The following is a 21,461-nucleotide window of genomic DNA, read 5'->3' as shown; positions in this document are numbered from 1 at the left end:
TATTCTATTTAATGGTGAAAAATCAAATGCTTTCCCCCTAAAACTGGGAATGAGTCAAAACTGTCTCCTCTCACCATTCTTATTCAATTAGTGATAAAATTTTCAGCCAGTGCAGTAAGACAAGAAGAGGAAACAAAAGACATACAGATTGAAAAGCAAGAAATAAAACTATCTCTATTTGCAGATGACATGACATGATTTTTTTATGTAGAAAATTCTAAGAAATTTATTAAAAAAAAAAACCTCAACAAACCTCAAACTAATAAATTAGCTTATCAAAGTCACTGGATATAAGAAACATACAAAAATCAATTGTTTTTCTCTGTACTAGCAATGAGAATGTGGACAATGACATTAAAAATATCACTTACAGTTGTTATAAAGAACTGGAACATATTTAGGTATAAATCGAATAAAATGTTAATAGAACTTATATGCTGAGAACTATAAAATGCTGATAAAAGAAATCACAGAAAATAAATGGAGAGATAGGCTATATTCATAAAGTGGAAGCTTTGACATAGCAATGGTATCAATTTTCCCAAAGTAGATAGATAGATTTACAGAATTCCTGTCAAAATCCTAGCAAGATTTATTGTAGATATAGATAATATTGTCCTAACATTTTTATGAAAAGACAAAGGAACCAGAATTGGAGGAATCAGGGTACCTGATTTTCAGACTTACGTAGTCGCAAGAATAAGGATCATGTGCTGGAGGGATAGACACTTGCTCTCAGTGAAGTAGAATAGACACTCCAAAAATAGACCCACATAAGTATGTCCAACTGACTTTTGACAGAAGTACAAGAACAATTCAGTTGAAGAAGATCTCCATTTCAACAACTGTAGCTGGAGAAATTGGACATCCAAATGCAAGAAATGAACCCTGACATAAGTCTTTCACCTTATATAGAAATTAACTCACAGTGGATCATGGACTTAAAAATACAATATAAAGCTGTAAAGCTCTTAGGAAGAAAATAAGAGAGAACTTTTGGAATCTAGGACTATAAAAATAATTCTTTGATTTGAGACCAAAATCATTATCCATAAAAAGAAATATCGATAACTTGGACTTCCTCAACTTAAAAACTTTCGGTCTGCAGAAGACCCACTTAACAGGATAAAAAGAAAAGTTACAGAGTGGGGGAAATTATTTACAAATCACATATCCAGCTAAGGACTATTATTGAGAACATAGAGCTCTCGTGGGGCTCCTGGGTGGCTCAGTCAGTTGTGTCTGCCTTTGGCTCAGGTCATGATCCCAGGGTCCTGGGATTGAGCCCTGCGTAGGGCTCCCTGCTCAGCAAGGAACCTTCTTCTTTCTCTCCCTCTGCCTGCTATTCCTCCTGATTATGCTTTCTCTCTTTCTATTAAATAAATAAATAAAATCTTTAAAAAAAAAAAAAGAGCTCTTGAAAATGGGCAAAAGACATGAAGAATTGCTGGAGAAGATAGAAAGATGCAAATTATCTGTACACACCTACCTAAAATTTGAAAACAAAATTTTAAAGTGGCTAAACTTAAAATTTAAACTAAAATTTTAAGTGGCTAAACTAAAAATGTAAAACAAACAAAAAACCAGATTCAATACCAAAGCTTTCAAGGATACAGAGAAATGGAATCACTCACACAACTGCTGGTTGAAATGTAAAATAATGTAACCCTACTCTGGAAAAAAAAATTAGTGGTTTCTCAAAAACTAAGCCTTCAACTACCATTTGACCCTAGGTACTTAGGTATTTATCCTAGAGAAATACTACTATTTATCCTAGAGAAATGAAAATGTGGGTTCATACAAAAACCTGTACACAAATTTTCATAGCAGTTTTATTTGTAATATCCCAAAACTGGAAATAACCCTTTAATGGGTGAATAGTTTAAAAAAACAACTGTGGTATAGCCTTACTATGGAATGCTATATAGCAATAAAAAGGAAAAGTACTGGTAGGTACAACAGCCTCGATGAATCACGGAAGAACCATGCTGAGTGGATGAAACCAGTCCCCCAGGGTTACATAATGTATGATTCTGTTTATATAACATTCTTTAAATGATAAAATTATAGATTGGAGAACAGATCATTGGTTGCCAGTTTTAAGGAGAAGGTGAAGATGGGAGAGAAATGAGTGTGGCTATGAAAGGGATTTTGTGATGATGGAAATGCTCTGTGTCTTCCCTGTATCAGTGTTCATATCCTTGTTTTAATTTTGCACTCTCTCTATATCTGTATCTATATCTATACGGGTACTGATATCTATAAAGATATCTAAGTGATATCTATGTATCTATACCTATATAATATCTCTATCTATATATCTATAGGCAGATATATAGATATAGATAGATAGGTTGATAGATATCTATAGATATCTAAAAATATGTATGTTTTTAGAAAGAGAGTGTGAGCCAGGCAGGGAGGGACATAGAGAATCTTTTTTTTTTTTTTTTAATTTTATTTATTTTTTTGAGTGAGAATGAGTGAGAGAGAGAGAGCATGAGAGAGGAGAAGATCAGAGGAAGAGCAGACTCCCTGAAGAGTTAGGAGCCCCATACGGGACTGGATCCTGAAAGTCCGGGATCATGACCTGAGCCAAAGGCAGTGGCTCAACCAACTGAGCCACCCAGGCGCCCCTACTTATGCACTATATTTTTGTAAGAAGTGACAGCTATGGGGAATTGAGTAATGGACATATTCCTTGTATTTTTTTGTATAATACATGTGTATCTAATGTATGTTTATAACCACCTCGAGATTAAAAGTTTAGTCAAAAAATGATTTTAGAGGTCACCTGGGTGGTTCAGTGGGTTAGGCTGCTCCCTTCCGCTCAGGTCACGATCTCAGGGTCCTGGGATCAAGTCCCGCATCCATCCGGCTCTCTGCTCAGCGGGAAGCCTGCTTCCCTCTCTCTCTCTCTCTCTCTCTCTCTGCCTACTCATGATCTCTCTCTGTCAAATATATAAATGAAGTCTTTTAAAAAAATGATTTTATATTTCAAAGCTAATAACAGGGAGAATGAAGGTGCTTTTTAAGGAACTAAGAAAATCCCATTCTTTCAATAAGTTTCCACAACTTATTAGAAAAATCCACTGAAAGAACAAATTAACACAAATGTGATGATGTTTGATAAGCTTTTAACATCTTAGAGATTTTTGTATATTTTAGAGAGAGAAAACTTAGTGACTGAAATCAATCTCTAATTGAGGTGATTTCAAGCAACATGATCAAATTAAGTGGAGCAATCCTAGTAATTTGGGACGTTTTTGGGGGAGGGAGTAGTGTATAGCGGGCAATTCTTTATAGGGACCATTTAGAAGTTAGCTTTTTTGCTATGTCTGCCTTTCTAAAACTTTTTTCCCTCCCTTCAATTCAGTGGCTTTTATGACAACCATAAAGGAAAATATGACAATGGAGTAGAGTTAAAAGGAGGCAACTCAGGAGTATTCATTTGAATGTATACTTTTTTACTTGAAGTTGAGAATTGATTTTTCCTTTAATATTGTTGGCATGCTTTTGGGTGGGACATAGGATTTAATCTTGCTATTACAATAATTTCCATGTCTTCTTGCAGATTTCACACTAAGGGACTAGGAAACTCCCAAGAGACCTGCATGTTGACAAAGTCCTACCTAAAATTTAACAAGATCTATTTTTCCCATACTTTTGTTGTGTGGAAAAGAATTGACTTGAATTTTATCTCATATTTGTAGATTGCATTGAAGGCTTTTCAAGAAGTATTTTCAGCTGGATTAATACTCACTTAAGGTCATTTGTTTAATACATAGTCAGGGAGCTGTAGAAACTGCATTATAAGATCAGGGTTAATTAGGACCAATAAAATTATATTATAGTGAATATAATACTAAAAAGCTTTCTGAATAATAAGGCTATTTCCATAAGAAAATTTTGGAAAACACATGTTTCTGATTTTCTTCTTGAAATGAAAAAATAATTATATTTATAATAAAGTTTGCACATACATACTTAGAATGGAAATAAGGGATTTTTTAATAGAAACACTACTAATTTGGTTTAATGGTTTTTGTATTTGAAATTGAGTTTGGACATTTTTCTTTTGGATTTTCCCTTTATGTTATCCTCAAAATTTAGTATATGGTAGAAGTAGCATTCAAATCAATGGAGAAAAGAACATTTATTTATTAAATGTTTTAGGATAAAACAGATAACTATTTGAAAAAACAAGATTGGGTACATCTTCATATCCTATGCCAAAACATATGCTAAATATACAAATTCAAATATAAAAATCTTTATGTTTTTAAGAATATGAAGTGGCAGGGGCTCTGTAAACATGACACTAATACCAACAACAACAAAATATGTTCCTGCTCTCCATTGGTAGCAAACCATCCCAAAACTTAGTGGCTTAAGCCAACAGTGTTATTGTATCTCTCTTAAGAGCTTAGAATTTGGTGAGGTAGTTCTTCCATGGGTTTCATTTGGACTCATTTATGAGGCTGCTTTTTTTCTGGTGGGTTGGCTGAAGCTGGAGGGTCTCAGAGGCTGCAACTTCTTCCTCTCTGTTGTGTCATTCAGTTATCCAGCCCGAGGGTCTACATGATGGTTGGGTCCTGAGAAAGTAAAGGCAGAAGGTATAGGGCAGAGCCCTTCAGAGGCCTCCGTGGCCTAGGAGGGCTAAGCTCCAGAACTCACACTCACTTCTAGCACATAATAAGATTGATTTATTTAACGGGGGCGGGGGGGGGGGCAGGGAGGAATGGCAGAGGGAGAGACTGCCTCAGGCAGAGGGAGAAGGCGAGAGAGCCTCAAGCAGACCTGGAAACACCATCTGAGCCGAAATCAAGAGTTAGATGCTTAACTGATTGAGCTACCCAGGCACTCTTGAATAGTGATTCTGAATATCTTTTCATGAACCATTCGGCCTTTTGCACATTTTCTTTGGAAAAATGCTTAATCAGGTTTTCTGCCCATTTTTTGAGTTATTTTATTATTATTTTGCTATTGAGTTGTATGAGTTCTTTATATAGTGTGAATATTAACTTCTTACTGGATATATGGCTTGCAAATATTTTTTGACATTCTGTAGGTTGTTTTTTCACTTTAATTGTTTATTTTGTTATGTTGAGGCTTTTTATTTTGATGTAGCCCCACTTGTTTATTTTTTATTCTTTTGCCTTGGTTAGGTGTCATATCCAGAAAATAATTACCAAGGCCATGCCAAGGAGCTTTATTCCTATGCTTTCTTCTATGAGTTTCATGTTCCATGGGACTTTATTTATATCTACTAAACATGTTCAACATATTCTCTAGCTCAGGGAATGACAAATGATATCTATACACCAAATCTGGCCCACAAGATTTGTAAATAAAGTTTTATTGGAACAGAGCCATGTCCATTCATTAACACATTATTTATGGCGGCTTTTTGCATTATAATGCCTGAGGTGAGTAATTGTAACAGAGACTGTATGGCCTGCAAAACCTAAATTATATACTATCCCTCCCTTTACAGAAGAAAAAATCCTGACTCCTGGACTTCTTGAACATAATGGAATACTATTATAATAACTATTTTACTATGTTTACTTATTCTATCAAGTGGTGTCATTTCTGGGTCATTTTCAATTGATTTTTTGGCTCCATTTTGATTTGTATTTTTCTGCTTCTTTGCATGCTTTTTTTTTTTTTTTTTTTTTTTTTTTTTTAATTAGAGGCCAGATATTGGTGGATTTTATCTTGTGTGTGCTGGGTATTTTTGTATTCTTATAAATATTTTTGAACCTTGTTCTGGGATATAGTTAGGTTATCTGGAAACAGTTTGAACCTTTACAAATTTTAAGGTTAAGCTTTGTTAGATGGGACCAGATAGTTTTTTCTAGGGCTAGTTTTGCTCATTAACGAGGTAAATCTCTTCAGAGGATTTTATCTAATGCCTCTGAATTATGGCTAATAGGACCCCAAATTACCCTCTGCCCTATGCAGGTATCAGTTTCCTCTAATTCTTTTGAATGGTTCTTTTCTTGAGCTGAGTTTTTTTCTTCAAACATATGAGCTAATCCATACTCAGCTCAAGATATGAGGGACTTCTTTCTTCTGTGCTGCTCTCTCCTTTCGTTCTTTGTCCTGCAAAGTCAACAGTCTTGGCCTCCTTGGATTCTCAGTTCTATCTCCTCTTACTCAGGAAGCCTGGTGAGCTTAGCCTAGGTTATACCTCCCTGCACGGTCGCCTGAAAACTCTCACTAGGCAATCAGCTGGGATAGTCTTAGGGCTTACTGTACTTGTTTCCCATGTCTCAGGGATCACTGTCTTTTGTTGCCAGATGTCCAGTGTCTTGAAAAATAATTCTTTGATATTTTTGTTAAGTTTTTTAGTTGTTTCAGGTGGCAAGATAAATCTCTTCTCTGTTACTTCCTCTTAGCTAGGAGTGGAGGTCTTCTAATAACTTCAAATGTCAAATGATATTTGTATTCTACTACATTAAAAATAATAATACTATAGAACAAACTATAAACAAACTTGAAAGACAACTGACAAACTGGAGAAGAATTTGCAACTGTTGTGCCCCACTAAGGATTGATAGCTCCAATATATAAGCAGGTCTTTTTGTAAATCAAAAAGAAAAAGGTGAACAATTCCAGTAGAAAGATGGGACAAGGTATTTTTATTTGCTTATTTGCTTTTGTTAGTGGGTAGATGGCAAAAGAAGAAATTAAAATGACCAGTAAATAGGTGAAAAGATTTTCTGTTCTAATGCTAATCAAAGAAATACTAGTAGAAGTGACTGAGAGATACTACTCTTCTCTCATATATTGCCAAGGAAGAAAACAAATGATATGTATTGGTGACAAAACAGGTTCTAATACCCTTAAGTGGAATGTAAATTTTCATAGCCTTTCTGAAATGCAGTCTGGTAATCTGTATGAAAATTTAAAATCAGTATTTGTCTTAACAGTTCTAATTCTCAAAATTTATTCTGGCAAATCATCTCATAAATTTGTAAACAAAACAATTTATTGTAGAACTACTCATAAAAACTGGAAATAACTTCAGTATCAGTTATTAGTCAAGTAGTTAATCTTTATATATGCAATTACTTATAATTTTAAATCCTGTAATTATTTTTATAATTCTTTATAGTTATTTCTTCCATTGTAAAATACAGGTATGTATATATATTCAGGGTACCACTATTCGACTATTACAAACAATGAGGTAGATATATATTTATTAATATGAAAAGATGTCTTCAACATATTAAGTGAAGAAGGCAAGTTATAAACTAGTATGTGTAGGTAATACATGAGAAATATAGATACATAGAAACATATATGCACATTCTCTGGCAGGTAGAATTATAGGTGATTTTTATTTTCTGGTTTCTGTTCCCACATTTAAACATTTTTGAAAATAAGAGCTTGTATAACTTTTACAGTTAAGACCAACCAACCAACCAGAAAGGAAACGAGAAAGGAAAGAGAAATGTTGTAAGGTTCTGAGAAACTGTGTTATAGAATGAAGATGAAACCTGTGATTTGTGACTTGAGTGGTCTGGGTAGTAGAAAAAGCAAGACCTGGGTTTGACCCCAGATTCCTCCTTTTGTAAGTAGGGTGATCTTGGGCAAATAATTTAACGTCTTTGACTTTAATAGTTCTTAAATTCATTACTTTAATATATCATATAACTATTATATTTATGTCACAGGTAGTAGAAACATCCAAGAAAGAGTAGTTTGATTTTTAAAATTATTTCTTAACAAGTAAAATAGGGGACTAAGAATAGTTTTTACTAGGCATCAAATCTACTTAGATGATGGGATGCGTTTATTACTCTCATGGTACAATTAGCGAATACTAATTATCTCTGTATGAGAGCCATCTTTAATTTCATTTGAGCTCAATTTTTATCTAAAATGTGATCTTTGATTAAGAGAATCACAGTCTTATTTCATTTTAGCCAGGAGTGGTATATGTACTTGCAGCCAATAGCTCCTCTTGTCCTGTCTTCCCCCAGCATGCCACAGCCCACTGGGGCTTATGCTTTGGCTCCTTCTGGCTGGGGAGGGATGGCATTAGGCAGGCAGGGCCAAGGTGTATGTCATTGCTGAAGAGGCTGGACCAGTTATTTGGTGCCTTTCCTCATGAGGTTCTCTCAGCTCTCTCTCAGTCCTTCACACCTAGACATACTGGCTCTACAGAGAAAGAAGAGCCTTTGTTTCTTAAAACAAGGTGTATTACTTTAGTGGAAAAATTAATAGACATTAATGATCTTGAACTCTTAAAAACATTACTGTATCCCTGTGTACCCTTGTGACAGCCCAACTATGGAGACTTTGTAGAGGCAAGAAATCTATCAACTTCTTTCCTTTGCCTTACATGTAGTTGCTTGCCACTAATATTGGACAATAGAAACCAGGGTTTATTACCAAAGCTATTACTAATCTTTCATATGAAAATACTGGCACATTAGCTATCACATGGGTATCATTTTATAGTCCAATAAAGACTCCTAAAGCATCACTTCTACAGTCTGTCTGGGTTTGGAATATTTTTATGCATTGCTGTGAGAAAAGCAGGTGCACTCACACATCTATTTCTAAGATTTGTCTGTTTTGTCATATGATTTGGGTTTAAAATTTCTGCAGATGTCAATCTCAGCCATTTTTGCTATTAGTAGAGCAACTTAAAAGTTAGCTTTTCTAAGTCTAACTTCATATTTATTTTAGAACAGCTTAAACCTTGTAGCCTATTTTCTCTCTCAGATAGGGTTTTTGTGGAATGACTTAAATCCAAAGTTAGCTCAAGATGGAACCCTTCCCCTGTTGGAATATTGCTGTTTTAATACCTCAAAATCTTTTCCAGTTCATGGTGTCAACATTGCTTTGAAATTTCTTTTGCTGCCCTCTAGCCCTTTGGCTCTCCTTTCCATTACTGTATTTCCTTGATGAGTACCTGTGCCAGGCTTGGAGGCATCGAGGGGAGGGGTCTGTAGGTTATAGGCTTACTAGGCGGGCTTTATTATCAAAGACGTGAGAGCTCATAATGAGACCCATCTTTCCAAATGGGACAAAGTTTGTTAGCTGATGTTAGCATCCTATTGAGAATGATGAGCTGGCCTGGTAATTTAGCATTTTATCTGAGAGTGAAGTTTTCTTTGAACACATAACATGGACTAATGCCCTTCCTTCCCAAGGGAAATAACCAATTAGTAATTCCATATCCTTTCATACTGTGCTCTGCCACACCCCACTGCCCCAAGTTTTGTTGTAAAATCATCTGATCGAATAATATTGTCTGTCTTTTAACCACTGTCCTTAATGTTCATACTGTATTATATTATCTTAAACTAACTACAGGGAAATACCTACAAAGAGATACCTATGAATTATGTACAAAGAAATATCTTCTGAGTTACCTCAAGGTTAAGGTAAATTAGCTTCGTTTATGTAGTAGTTGTATATGCTTTTTGAAGCACTAATTGATTTTTAAATTTTGCAAAAATATATCCCCCTACAAAATTATAACCAGTTATATTTAAAATATCTTAAACTTGTTATATGTCTTGTAAAATGGAATTTTCAGTCAACCTTTTTTTTGTTGTTTTTGAAGAAAAAATTCTCTTTTCTTTCTTGAGGAAGAATGCCATATAAATACAAACTATTATTATTGTTATTATGGGTACTAATGACCTTTATCCCTATAAATATTAGTATTAAAATTTAAAAACACCTTCTTTTTGCCAAACCCAAACATTTCTGAATAAAGATCAGGGACCACAAAACTATGATGTTTCAGTAGTAAAATATCACAGTATTTAGAAAATCTTTTTTACAATTGCTTAAATTATGTGAAAAGTTTTATCAAAAGGTCTAGGACCATCTTAAATTACAGCATAATATTTGCCCAAAGAAGTCTCAGGAGAACCTAAAATAGATTCATGCTGCAAGAATTTGAACCTTAGCAACAAGATAGCCTTGTTGAAAACCTAAACCCAAACTAGAAACATGAATCATTTTCTTCATTTAATTTAAAAATGCATTTCCAGGGGTGCCTGGGTGGCTCAGTCATTAAGCGTCTGCCTTTTCTGTCTTTAGCTCAGGTCATGATCCTAGGACTCTGGGGATTGAGCCCCACATCAGGCTCCCTGTTCAGCGGGGAGCCTACTACTCCCTCTACCTGACACTCCCCCTGCTTGTGTTCTCTTTCTGTCAAATAAATAAATAAATAAAATCTTTAAAAAAAAATACATTTCCAATAATTTTCCATGAGAGTAGATCCATTTTAATCGTTTAAGATGCTGGACTTAGAGGATGCAAAACAATGGACATATTTTTACTCTAGCAGAAGTTTTTTAAAACTATCATTCGTATTGCTCACAAAACCAAACAAAGCAATCTTGTAAAATTGGGGTGTTGTTTATTATACCCTGTTCACAGTGATGTGGGACTAGGAGAAAATTGGTATGTGGAGCTGGAGGAATAGGAAGACAATTGATATTTTAAAACTGGTTTAACAACAACAATAACAAAAAACAATAAAGATACCACGTGGAAATGGATCATTTTTTGCTTCATGGAAATCTTGTTTCCCACTCTAACATTCAGTCTGGATCCTCCTGTAGTTTTGATCGTCTCATTTAAGATGGTCAAGGAAGTTGTTTTTCAGCCCAGGCTCTCAGAAGCTAAGTCCAGGTAAAGGCGTTGAATGCTTTTAATTCAGATTAATTAATTGATTTTGAGACACAAGAATGAAGCATTCAGTATTTTTTTAGGTTTAATATGTTAATATATAAAGAAATAGTATATATGATAATAGTCAACTAAATTTATTTCTATTGAGCTCAGCCTCCCCCCGCAATCTGTTTGCTAATGTTAGTTTTAATGCTGTGCAAACAAAGGGGATCGCTGTTTCTCGAAGTCCATACTTGATTTGACCTAAAGACAAAGCTGTTAGCTAATGGGACCAATGAAAAATTTTCAGGTCCTTTAAAAATTGAATAAGATTTATTGAAACAGTCCTACCAGTCTGCTGCAAGAACAATGAGTTTCACAAGTACTGAATAGATAGTTCTCTTTTAAACGGTCCCCAGCAAGTCAGCTTGACCAAATTACATGGAACTTTGTTGAGCTCACCCACAACACATAGACTTGTTGACAGCATTGAAGCAAGATGGAAAAATGAATCTATAAAAGCAATAAAGCAGCATTACATTTTGAATTTAATTTAATTTGGATTTAAGTGGGGACTTGAATTGCCATCAACCATGACCAAAAATTAGACAAAGCCGTCCTAATTTGTAGATTTTTTCCCCCCTCACCAAAGGAAAAAAAATGCTATCAGAGTGGTTCAAAATGCAACCTACCTAGGTTTATATTTCTTAAATTACTCATTGGGGGGAAAAAAACCACAGAAAGAAGAAAAATGTAAATAGTTTGTCAACCAAACCTGAATGTTATTTAATTGGGAAAAAAAGTTTAGCTCCCCAAAGGAAAGAATGGATCCAGTTTGTCTTCTATTTTATGGCAGTGTAATAAATGTAAAAAATATTTTCGTTGATACCAACGAAATAATTAATTTAAATTTTAATAATTAAATTTAAAATTTTAAATTTAATAATTAAATTTTAAAAATTAAATTTTAATAATTAATTTTAAAACAATGATTGTTTATATAGAGTAATAGCAGTCAAGATGTAATATGCTTAAGGGATAGTACTGTAATTATTAATAAAGTATTATAATTTACTATGTTTCTTTTTTAAATTTTTAAAAAATTTTTACTATGTGTGTTTCTTAACCAGGTGTAATAAGTGCATATTTAAATATTCTTTCTGTAAATTTTTAAATTTTTAAAAATTTTTAAAAGATTTATTAGAGAGCATGCATGTGTGCTGTGTGCACACAAGTGAGAGGGAGGGGCAAGGGACAAGCAGACTCCCTGCTGAGCTTAATCCCAGCACCCTGAGATCATGACCTGAACTGAAGTCAGATGCTTAACTGAGTTAGCCATCCAGGTCCTCCTGAATATTCTTTTTTTTTAATAAATGGAAAGATATTTATAGATATAGGAACATTTATTTTACTGTGACTGAACCTACATCAAATTAATGATTAGTGACAATGTAGTAAATATCTAAATGTTTTGCATTGTGTATGTTAGACTATGCCTCTTGTTCAGAAAATAGTGGTGTAGCTCTTTTAAAGTCAGTAACAGTAATCATAAACAAGATAATTCCATCAGCACAAGTCAGTCTTACTCTGCATATATTAATTTAGCATAGTATTGCCACTTAATAAATTATCGTTAATCATAAATACATTTTCACATGTGCATATTTAAGTTCTTTAAATATGGTTCTTGGTTTTTCTGTAGGGCTAAGGTATAAGACACTCATTTCAAATATGAGAAACAGCATAATCAGTCTTTTGAAGCCCACTGCAATCAATATCTATGCAAATGGGCTAGTTATGGAATTTACACTGCGTTGTCAATCAATCACCAGTCAAGTCCCCACCCTACGCTCAATGCACTAATAGATTTTTTTCTTTATAGGAGAAAAATTTCTTTTCTTTTTAAAGGAAGAGACTTCCTTTTTGGCAAGTATCTGTTATATAAACAAGTGCCTCTACCTCCTCACACTTAAACCTCCCTGCACAGTGAGTCAGCCCATGCTGCCAGTCTCTTTCTACATGGTGGTAGTCAGGTTCTGGGCTTCCTGCGTGCCACGTGTGGCCTCCTATGGCCCTCTCCTGGGGCAGAGGCCCAACTCCTGAAAGAAGAAGCCAGTCTTTGGGACCCAGAGCTGGTTGGACAGGCATCCTTAGTGTGTTGATTATGTGCTGCCTGCCCACTGGTGGAGAAGTCTTCAGTGGCTCAGTAAAGGGTTCTGTCTTTTGCCTTATGTCAAGTTCTTGCAAAGGACTGGGTGGGGACACAGAACACTTGTTAACCAAATAAGCAGACAACAGAAACTAATAAAGGATAGTTAATTAGGTGGGTTACCAAAATTGGGGTTCAAGGTTTATTTCCATTGCATGGAGTAGTAGACTGTAAAAAGAAATGTAATAAGGAGAAATCTGAAATCTTATGCCTAGATTAAAGAGAAGGAACAAATTACTAAACGTATGCAAGTAGGGAAAGTCTGGTTTAAGGGTACTTGCAGTGGAAACCAAAACAAAGTAAAAACTAGATACTTTTTTAGCTACCTGTAACCGTGGTAAGGAATCTTTAGTCTTGAGGACCGCTGAAGAAGCTAATGTATAAGACTGTCTTGGAGTGACAACACAGGAAGTGAATAATCCCTCTGTTTTCTACTGGTCAGCTCACATCTGCTGGGTGCGTTGAGTTCTATTCTGAAACTTCTAAGGAGTCTGAAAAGCTTGAGCCTGTATAAAAGAAGGTGACCCCAAAGATGAGGAAGTTGAAAAGGTTGAAGTTTCGAGTAAAGAGGCTGTAGGTAGAATATGATATTGCTCTTCAAGTATTGAAAATGGTAGGGGTCCTGGGTGACTCAGTTTGTTGGGCGGCTGATTCTTGGCTTCAGCTCAGGTCATGATCTCTTGGGTCTTGGGATTGAGCTGTATGGCAGGCTCCTTGCTCATGGGGAGACGGCTTAAAGATTATCCCCCTCCACCTCTCCCCACCTCATGTGCAGATGCAGATGCACCCATGCGTACTCTCTCTTTCTCTCTCGCTCTCTAAAATGGATAAATAAATCTTTAAAAATATTGAAAATGTATCTGCAGACTCAGTATATGAGTTAGGAAATAAGTTCCTGAGTTCTGTGTAACAAACAAACACATAGGTTATTCTTCTGTGTAGATGAAGTCTGGGGATGGATAGCCCAGGATAGCCCAGGGTTAGAAAGACAGCTCCACAAAGTCTTTGAGGATCCCAACTCTGATGTCTTCAGCAAAGAAATTTTGAATTAATTAGTTTGAAACTATTTCCATTTCAAGATCACCTCATGGTAAATTATTGGAGCTCCTGCAGGGACATCCCTCTTCCAGACAGCAGGGAGAATGATGGGTATGACACGGAAAGGCACACTTCTACCTTTTAAGAACCCTTCCCAGAATTTGCACAGACATTTCTACTTGTGTTTTTTTGGCCACAGCTTAGTCTCCTGGCCAAAACTGGCTTTTATGGAGGCAGAATAAAACCAGTAGGTAGAAGCTTGAAAAGGACAAATTTTACTAAATATTGAGAGGAATTTCCTAATAGCTTTATGTGCCCCAAGTTGAATGGGCTTTTTTAGAGAAACTGATGTAACTGTTGTTACAAAAGCAACTAGAAAATTGCCTATCAGGGGTGCCTGGGTAGCTCAGTTGGTTGGGCAACTGCCTTTGGCTCAGGTCATGATCCTAGAATCCTGGGATCAAGTCCCAAAGTCAAGCTCCCAGCTCCACAGGGAGTCTGCTTCTCCCTCTGACCTTCTCCCCTCTCATGCTCTCTCTCACTCTCTCTCTCAAATAAATAAATAAAATCTTAAAAAAAAAAAAACACGAAAAGAAAAGAAAATTGCCTATCAGACATCTTAGGGGGAGACATGATAGATATAGTTCCTTCAATACTATGTGCCAAGACTATTTCAATATGTGTGTACACAGGCCATGCTGAGTTTTAGTTTGATTATCTTTTCTTATAAAAAGAGATTTTGATAAGATTAGACTTCTACTTATTACATATCAATAATGACAAATGTTCCTTAAAGTGAGTACTTTGTACACAAGTCTTTTCATGTTTTTCAGAAGCTAGCATTTTCTTTTCTTTTTTGTTCAAGATTTTATTTATTTATTTGTCAGAGAGAGAGAGAGAGAGAGAGCGCACAAGCAGGAGGAATGGCAGGCAGAAGGAAAAGCGGGCTGTTTGCTGAGCACAGAGCCCCATGTGGGACTCCATCCTAGGACCTTGGGATCATGACCTGAGCAGAAGGCAGCCACTTAACCAACTGAACCACCCAGGCGTCCCTGGCATTTTCTGTTAATGGAAGACACTAGTGAAATGGTGTTCTGTGGACATAAGTGTGGACTTTGCACACTTAGCAATCCTTCTGATATTGAAGTTTGGGGCCTTATGAATTTTCTTATTAATTTGCTTCAGGAAGTATTATTGATCAATTGGTTGAACCAAATTTCATTCACTATAAGACAGACACATTTTAATATTTGTGGCATATGAAATGTATATAGCTTCAGTCATTTTATGATAGATTTTTATTTTCTTTTAGTGTTTATGAGAATTTCTTCAGAAAATATTAAGATGTTGATGTGGTATGTGTTTTTGACTTGTATTTACAATTCTATAATTAAAGAGATCTAACATATTGAAGTTATGAGTTTTGTAATTTTAAACTATAGTACTCTGCCCATACCATAAGTCTGTTGGAGGTAGACTGAAAATGCTTTAGTACTACCTGTAGACCTATGCTCATTCTTGTTGACACAGATGATATTAAAAACCTAGACATAATAGTTATTGGATGCCGACTCCATTAGGAACAGAAGGAGAAAATCTATTGCTTGCCAAATGAGAAAAATGTCATATAAAAAAGAAACTTTGCCTTTAGCTGCCATTTTACATCCCCGTTTTGCTTGTGCACCTAATCTCAGCTGGTCTGCTGGGGACCCCCTGAGCACCAACCCTAGTTCTCAATGTGGTCCCATTTCTGTTTCAACAAGATGAAAGGAACTATTATGAACCAGGAGAAACTCACCAAACTGTAAGCCCAAGAGAGCACTGGTGGGGAAAGAACTGCTCGCGGAAAGAAGGTGTTTCATAAAACGGCTACAGCAAATGATAACAAACTTCAGTTCTCCTTAAAAAGTTAGGGGTAAACAATATCTCGTTATTGAAGAAGTGAGTATGTTCACAAACCAAGGAACAGTGATCTGCTTTAACAACCCCAAAGTTCAGGCATCGCTGGCAGCAAACACTTCTCACCATTACAGGCCACGCTGAGACAAAGCAGCTGACAGAAATGCTACCCAGGGTCTTAAACCAACTCAGTGCAGACAGTCTGACCAGTTGAAGGAGACTGGCTGGAGCCCAGCCCAAACAATCTGTGGTTGGGAAAGCCCTACTTGCTACTGGAGAAGAGGAGGATGATGAAGTTCCAGATCTTGTGGAGAACTCAGAGGATGCTTCCAAGAAGGAAGCAAACTGAATTGAGTTAACTTCTGAAGACGATAAAACCTGAAGAAGTTTTTGGGAGATGCTATTTTATAGTATGACTGCTTTTTAAAATTTTGTTCATGGATCTGATAAAATGTAGATCTCAAATATCTTTAAGCCCAAGCCCCTTGGACACTGCAGCTCTTTTCAGTTTTTGCTTACACACAATTCATTCTTTGCAGTTAAGCATGCCGAAGAAGCCTGGGAAGAAAGTTTGCAACAAGGTTAATAAAGTTCTTTGCCTAGTGAAAAAGAAAAAGAAACAAGATTCCAAATAAGAAAGCCAGGTATTATTAAGAATACAATGGTAAACATTATTAAATTGTGCTCTTTTAGAGACTTAAATGAATTTTCCAAAATGTAAAAATATTGACCACACTTGGCCTATACACATTTTCAAGGCATAGTTTTTATTATTTATACCTGTGTTTGTATCTTCATGTATTGGTACATTTGTATCTGTATTTATTCTTTTTAGTTACAGAGAACAATTCTGGAAAGCATTTTGCTTCAACCTGTAATCCATATGGTATGATGCAAGGCAAAAAAGGACAGATTTCTGGGGAGCTCTTAGGGAGGCTGTCTTTCCCAACAGTGTGTAACTGATGCCCTTGCTTAATACATGGGCAGCTTAGCTTTCTGGAAGCAACTGTTAGATCCTAGGGCTTGGTCTTCCTCCTTATAGGCTTGTAGGTCCTTTCTCACACACAGTTTGAAAAGTTTTCATTTGAGGGATCCTATCTTGATCCTAGGTTTAAATCCTTAACTAATATGATACGTACTATGTTGAACTGACTTGAGGTATACCTTCTAAAGATCATGATTTATTCTACAGGGAGAAGTATTAAATTAAAATGGAGGGATTGAGTACTTTTGCCTCTTTTTTCTTTCTTCCCAACTCCTCCTGAAGAAAAAAGATTTGAACCTTTCCACCACTTGCATTTTTAAAAACTTTGCACAAATAACTCATCAGGCTTCAGATTCTTTATCTGCAGACAAGGATAATAATACCTATTATGTAAGGATTATGGTAATCAAATTCAATAAACATCTTCTGGGCTCTTTCTGTATCCTCGGTCTAGTAAAATGTAAAATAATTTCTTTGTAAAACTTTTAGCACAGTATCTGGTACATAGAGATAAACAATTATGATTCTCTGTGCATTCTAAAATGAGGTCCTAATATAACAGGGACCCCAGTGAGCCCATAGTCCCAGCCCTTATCCCATGAACCTCTCAGTTGAGCTTTCTCACACTGTGCTTATGAGATTGGGGTTTACTCTCTCATAAACCTGACTGCCTCTTTATTTTTCTTTTTCTACCACGTTTCTTTAGTATGTTGATAGATCCATTTCTCAGCTTCCCTCTCTTGTCCTGCTTTCCACCTCTCTCTCTCCTCCCTGAAAGACTTAAATTTCCTTTAGAAGTCCAGATTAAATTACAGTACATGTATGCACGCCCTAGGTGGTCTTCACTGGCTCTCCCATTGCTTCTGCCTACAGGTTTTTTTTTTTTTTTTTTTTTTTTAGCTCAGTGAGCATTCACAAAGCAATCACACCCATGTATCCAATATCCAGATAAAGAAACAGAACATTACCAGAACCATAGGACCCCCTCTGAGGCTCTCAGTCACTACTTACTCTCCAGTGGTTATGCTAATTTGATTTCTACACTTAGAATTATTTTCCCTCTTGTTTCTTTGTGTTTGTTTGTTTGTTTAAAGTTTCTATCTTTAAATAGTTTCTACACCCAACATGGGGGTCAAACTTATAGCCCCGAGATCAGGAGTCATAATATTCACCGAGTAACCCAGCCAGGTGCCTTTGCCTCTTCTCTTTTAATCTTATATAAATATGTCACATACTATATATTCTTTAGTGTCTTTCTTTCTTTTTTTTTTTAATTTTTAAAGATTTATTTATTTGAGAGAGAGAGTGCACAAATGGGGGGAAGGACAGAGAAAGAGAGAGAATCCCAGACAGACTCCCCACTGAGCAGGTAGTCCAACACGAGGCTGCATCTCACTGAGATCATGAGCTGAAACCCCTCTAAAAGCATATTATAGAATATAATAAGACAGATGTAAAAGGGTGTGCCTGGCTGGCTCAGTCAGTTAAGCATCTGACTTTTGGTTTCAGCACAGGTCATGACCTCAGGGTGAGATCCAGCCCTGCGTGGGGCTTCTTGCTCAGCAGGGAGTTGGCTTGGGATTCTCTCTCTCCCTCTCCCTCTGCCCTTATTCCCTCTTGTGCTCTCTCTCTCTAAAATAAATAAAATCTTAAAAATAAATAAATAACAGTGTTTTTAGATAATACTAAAATATTTTCTGTTGGTTTTGCATCCAACTTTGAACAGTTACAAAATGTCAATATAAAAAATTAAATACATGGAGACACCTGGGCGTCTCAGTCTGTTAAGTTGCTGCCTTTGGCTCAGGTCATGATCCCAGGATCCTGGGATCGAGTTCTGCATCGGGCTCTTTGTCCAACAGGGAGCCTGCTTCTCTCTCTGCCTCTGCCTGCCACTCTGCCTGTGTGTGTTCTCTCCCTGACAAATAAATAAGTAAAATCTTAAAAAAAAAAAAAAAGATTAAATACATGGAATCTGTTTTTCTGGATAATAATCAGGAAACTGATTTAACATTTGATTTTGAGGTTAAACTAAGTAGTGATGTCAGTTGGCCAGATACTATCCTAGTTTTTGGCTGCCATATTGAGATTAACTAAAGGCAATAAATAAAATAGAGTTATAACAGTTGAAAGCTAATAGTTCTGAGGCACCTGGGTTCTTCAGTCTGTTGAGCATCCAACTCTTGATTTCAGCTCAGGCCATTATCTTGCGGTTGTGAAATTGAGTCTGGTGTCAGGCTCTGTGCTCAGCTCAGAGTCTGCTTGTCCTTCTCCCTCTGCTCCTCCTCCCCCTGCTACCACACACCCCATCTCAAATAAGTAAATAGAATCTTTTAAAAAAATAAAACTTACAGCTTTTTCTTTCTTTCTTTTTTTTTTTTAACATTTTATTTATTTATTTGTCAGAGAGGGAGAACGAGCACAGGCAGACAGAGTGGCAGGCAGAGGGAGAAGCAGGCTCCCTGCGGAGCAAGGAGCCGGATGTGGGACTTGATCCCAGGACGCTGGGATCATGACCTGAGCTGAAGGCAACTGCTCAACCAGCTGAGCCACCCAGGCATCCCCCAACTTACAGCTTTTTCTTAAACATCATTCTTTTCTTTTCTTTTTTTAAAGATTTTATTTATTTATTTGACAGACAGAGATCACAGGTAGGCAGAGAGGCAGGCAGAGAGAGAGGAAGGAAGCAGGGTCCCCGCTGAGCAGAGAGCCTGATGCGGGGCTTTATCTCAAGACCCTGGGATCATGACCTGAGCCTAAGGCAGAGGTTTTAACCCACTGAGCTACCAGGCACCCCAACATCATTATTTTCTTTAATTAACTTTTAGACAAGGGTCTAAGGAAGTACACCTTTTGAGACCTGCTGGTCTTAAAGGACACAGAACTTAAGCCTTGTCGTTGAAGTTCTATGTGAAATTATACTGAATGACCATCACTAAGATCTCTTCTTCTTATTATTATTTCCTAGGGGGAAATCATCTGGAATATAAATTTATATTTGTTTATATGTATTTTTATTTCAAAATGTCTAGTATTTATTGAGGTAGGTGTTTTGAAATAAACGTGACATAACACGAGTTGATTGTTGTCAGTTCATACTGTATCACAGAGTCTAGAAAGGACTGAGTTATTATGATGAACATGTAATAATGTCAGCATTTGATGTCAGACACTTGCTTTTAATGACATAAACACAGCTGAAGCCTGATAAATGGCCTTCCTTGACATTTTCTCAGAAAATATCAGTAATTTCATTCAGAAATGAAATTTTCTCTACAGAGGCTTTCAGAAATTGTTCAGTACTTTACTGTACTGGTATTGGCTAATAGGGTAAATGGATTACCATAAGGAATGAAAAAAACATAACTTTTATTGGATACTATTTTCATTTTACAACAAACCACATCATGACTTTCCTGTGTTCATTCAATATTGGATATATATTATGTTAAATGAAAATGAATCACATATTCTGAATATTTTTTCCATACTTCAGAATGCCTTTTTTAGATATTGTCTAACTGCCAGCTAATTTACAGCTCCGAAACCTTGTTGTATCATTTCTGAATAGAGCATTCAATAATTTAAAGTGAAGTGAATCACTGTATGATGAATTGCTGTTAAATCTTTTGGGATGTAAGGGTTTCTTCGCTACAGTCATATATGTGATTGTACATTTCAGTGAGGATGCCCTCTGAAAATTAGAGGACGTATTCATGAGCTGAATTTCCAAAAACAAATCTAATGTTTTGACAGCCCTGCTCAAAAGACAGCAGCTCAGCATTTCAGAGGTTGCCATGCATTGGATGACAGAGTCATGGTGAGCCTGTGAATATCCTCTGTGCTCTGACCTTCCGCTTCCTCCTCTGCCTGGCCGCTATTGTCCTGTGGCCCTAACAGGGAGGCACCTAGTCGCCAACTAGTCTCTCATCTCAGCAGTCACAGGGAGGGTGGGGGTAAATGTTGTGAATCCCAGCACAAGAATGTTGTCAGTGGCACATGGTCGTGGCTTTAGAACCCTTGTTCTTGTTCACATAACGATTCCTTCCTTCGTTCCTTCCCTCCCTCCCTTCCTCCCTCCCTCCCTTCTTTCCTTCTTAAAATTTTTATTTATTTATTTGAGAGAGAGAGAGAGAGAGAGAGAGAGAGAGACAGAGAGAGCATGAGTGGGGGTAGGGCAGAGGCAGAGGGGGAAGCCGACTCCCCACTGATCAGGTAGCCAGACACAGGGCTTCATCCCAGGACCCTGAGCTCGTGACCTGAGCTGGAGACAAATGCTTAACTGACTGAGCCACCCAGGTGCCCCAACACATGACAATTTCTTAAGGAAAAATCACTTCCAAGCTCTGCAGAATAGATTAAAAATACTATTTTGACATTCTCAAGCTGATTTCAACAAAATTCTTACTGCCTAAATGTTAAGAATAGAATAAATATTTTCATAAATTCTTTGAAAGTAACCATAAGCAGATCCAAATATATTGACTTTTTTTTTTCTATTTGGCTTCTTCTGACTAGACTTTTAATATTACTGCATTTCAGTTTTACAAATAATCAAGAATGTGCATGAAACCTTAATTTCCAACACAGAAGGATAATTACTTGGTGATCATTTACTTTCTTTAAAACATAACTGAATATAAACTAGGATAGGAACTAAGAGAAAGAGTGCTTTTT

The 21,461-nt window shown here is 36.4% G+C and overlaps 1 protein-coding gene and 1 pseudogene across 9 annotated transcripts in view; both read left to right on the top strand.

Moving 5' to 3' along the window:
• Positions 1–21,461, top strand: part of ATG10 (autophagy related 10) — a 318,724-nt gene that overhangs the window by 172,943 nt on the left and 124,320 nt on the right. The window lies entirely within an intron of this gene.
• On the top strand, positions 14,892–18,004 carry LOC123390432 (annotated as a pseudogene).

The sequence above is a fragment of the Mustela putorius genome, unplaced genomic scaffold (assembly GCF_011764305.1).
Source record: "Mustela putorius furo isolate JIRA1106 unplaced genomic scaffold, ASM1176430v1.1 tig00537350_pilon_pilon_pilon, whole genome shotgun sequence".
Taxonomy (NCBI): Eukaryota; Metazoa; Chordata; class Mammalia; order Carnivora; family Mustelidae; genus Mustela; species Mustela putorius.
This window is presented reverse-complemented; position numbering and strand designations above follow the sequence as displayed.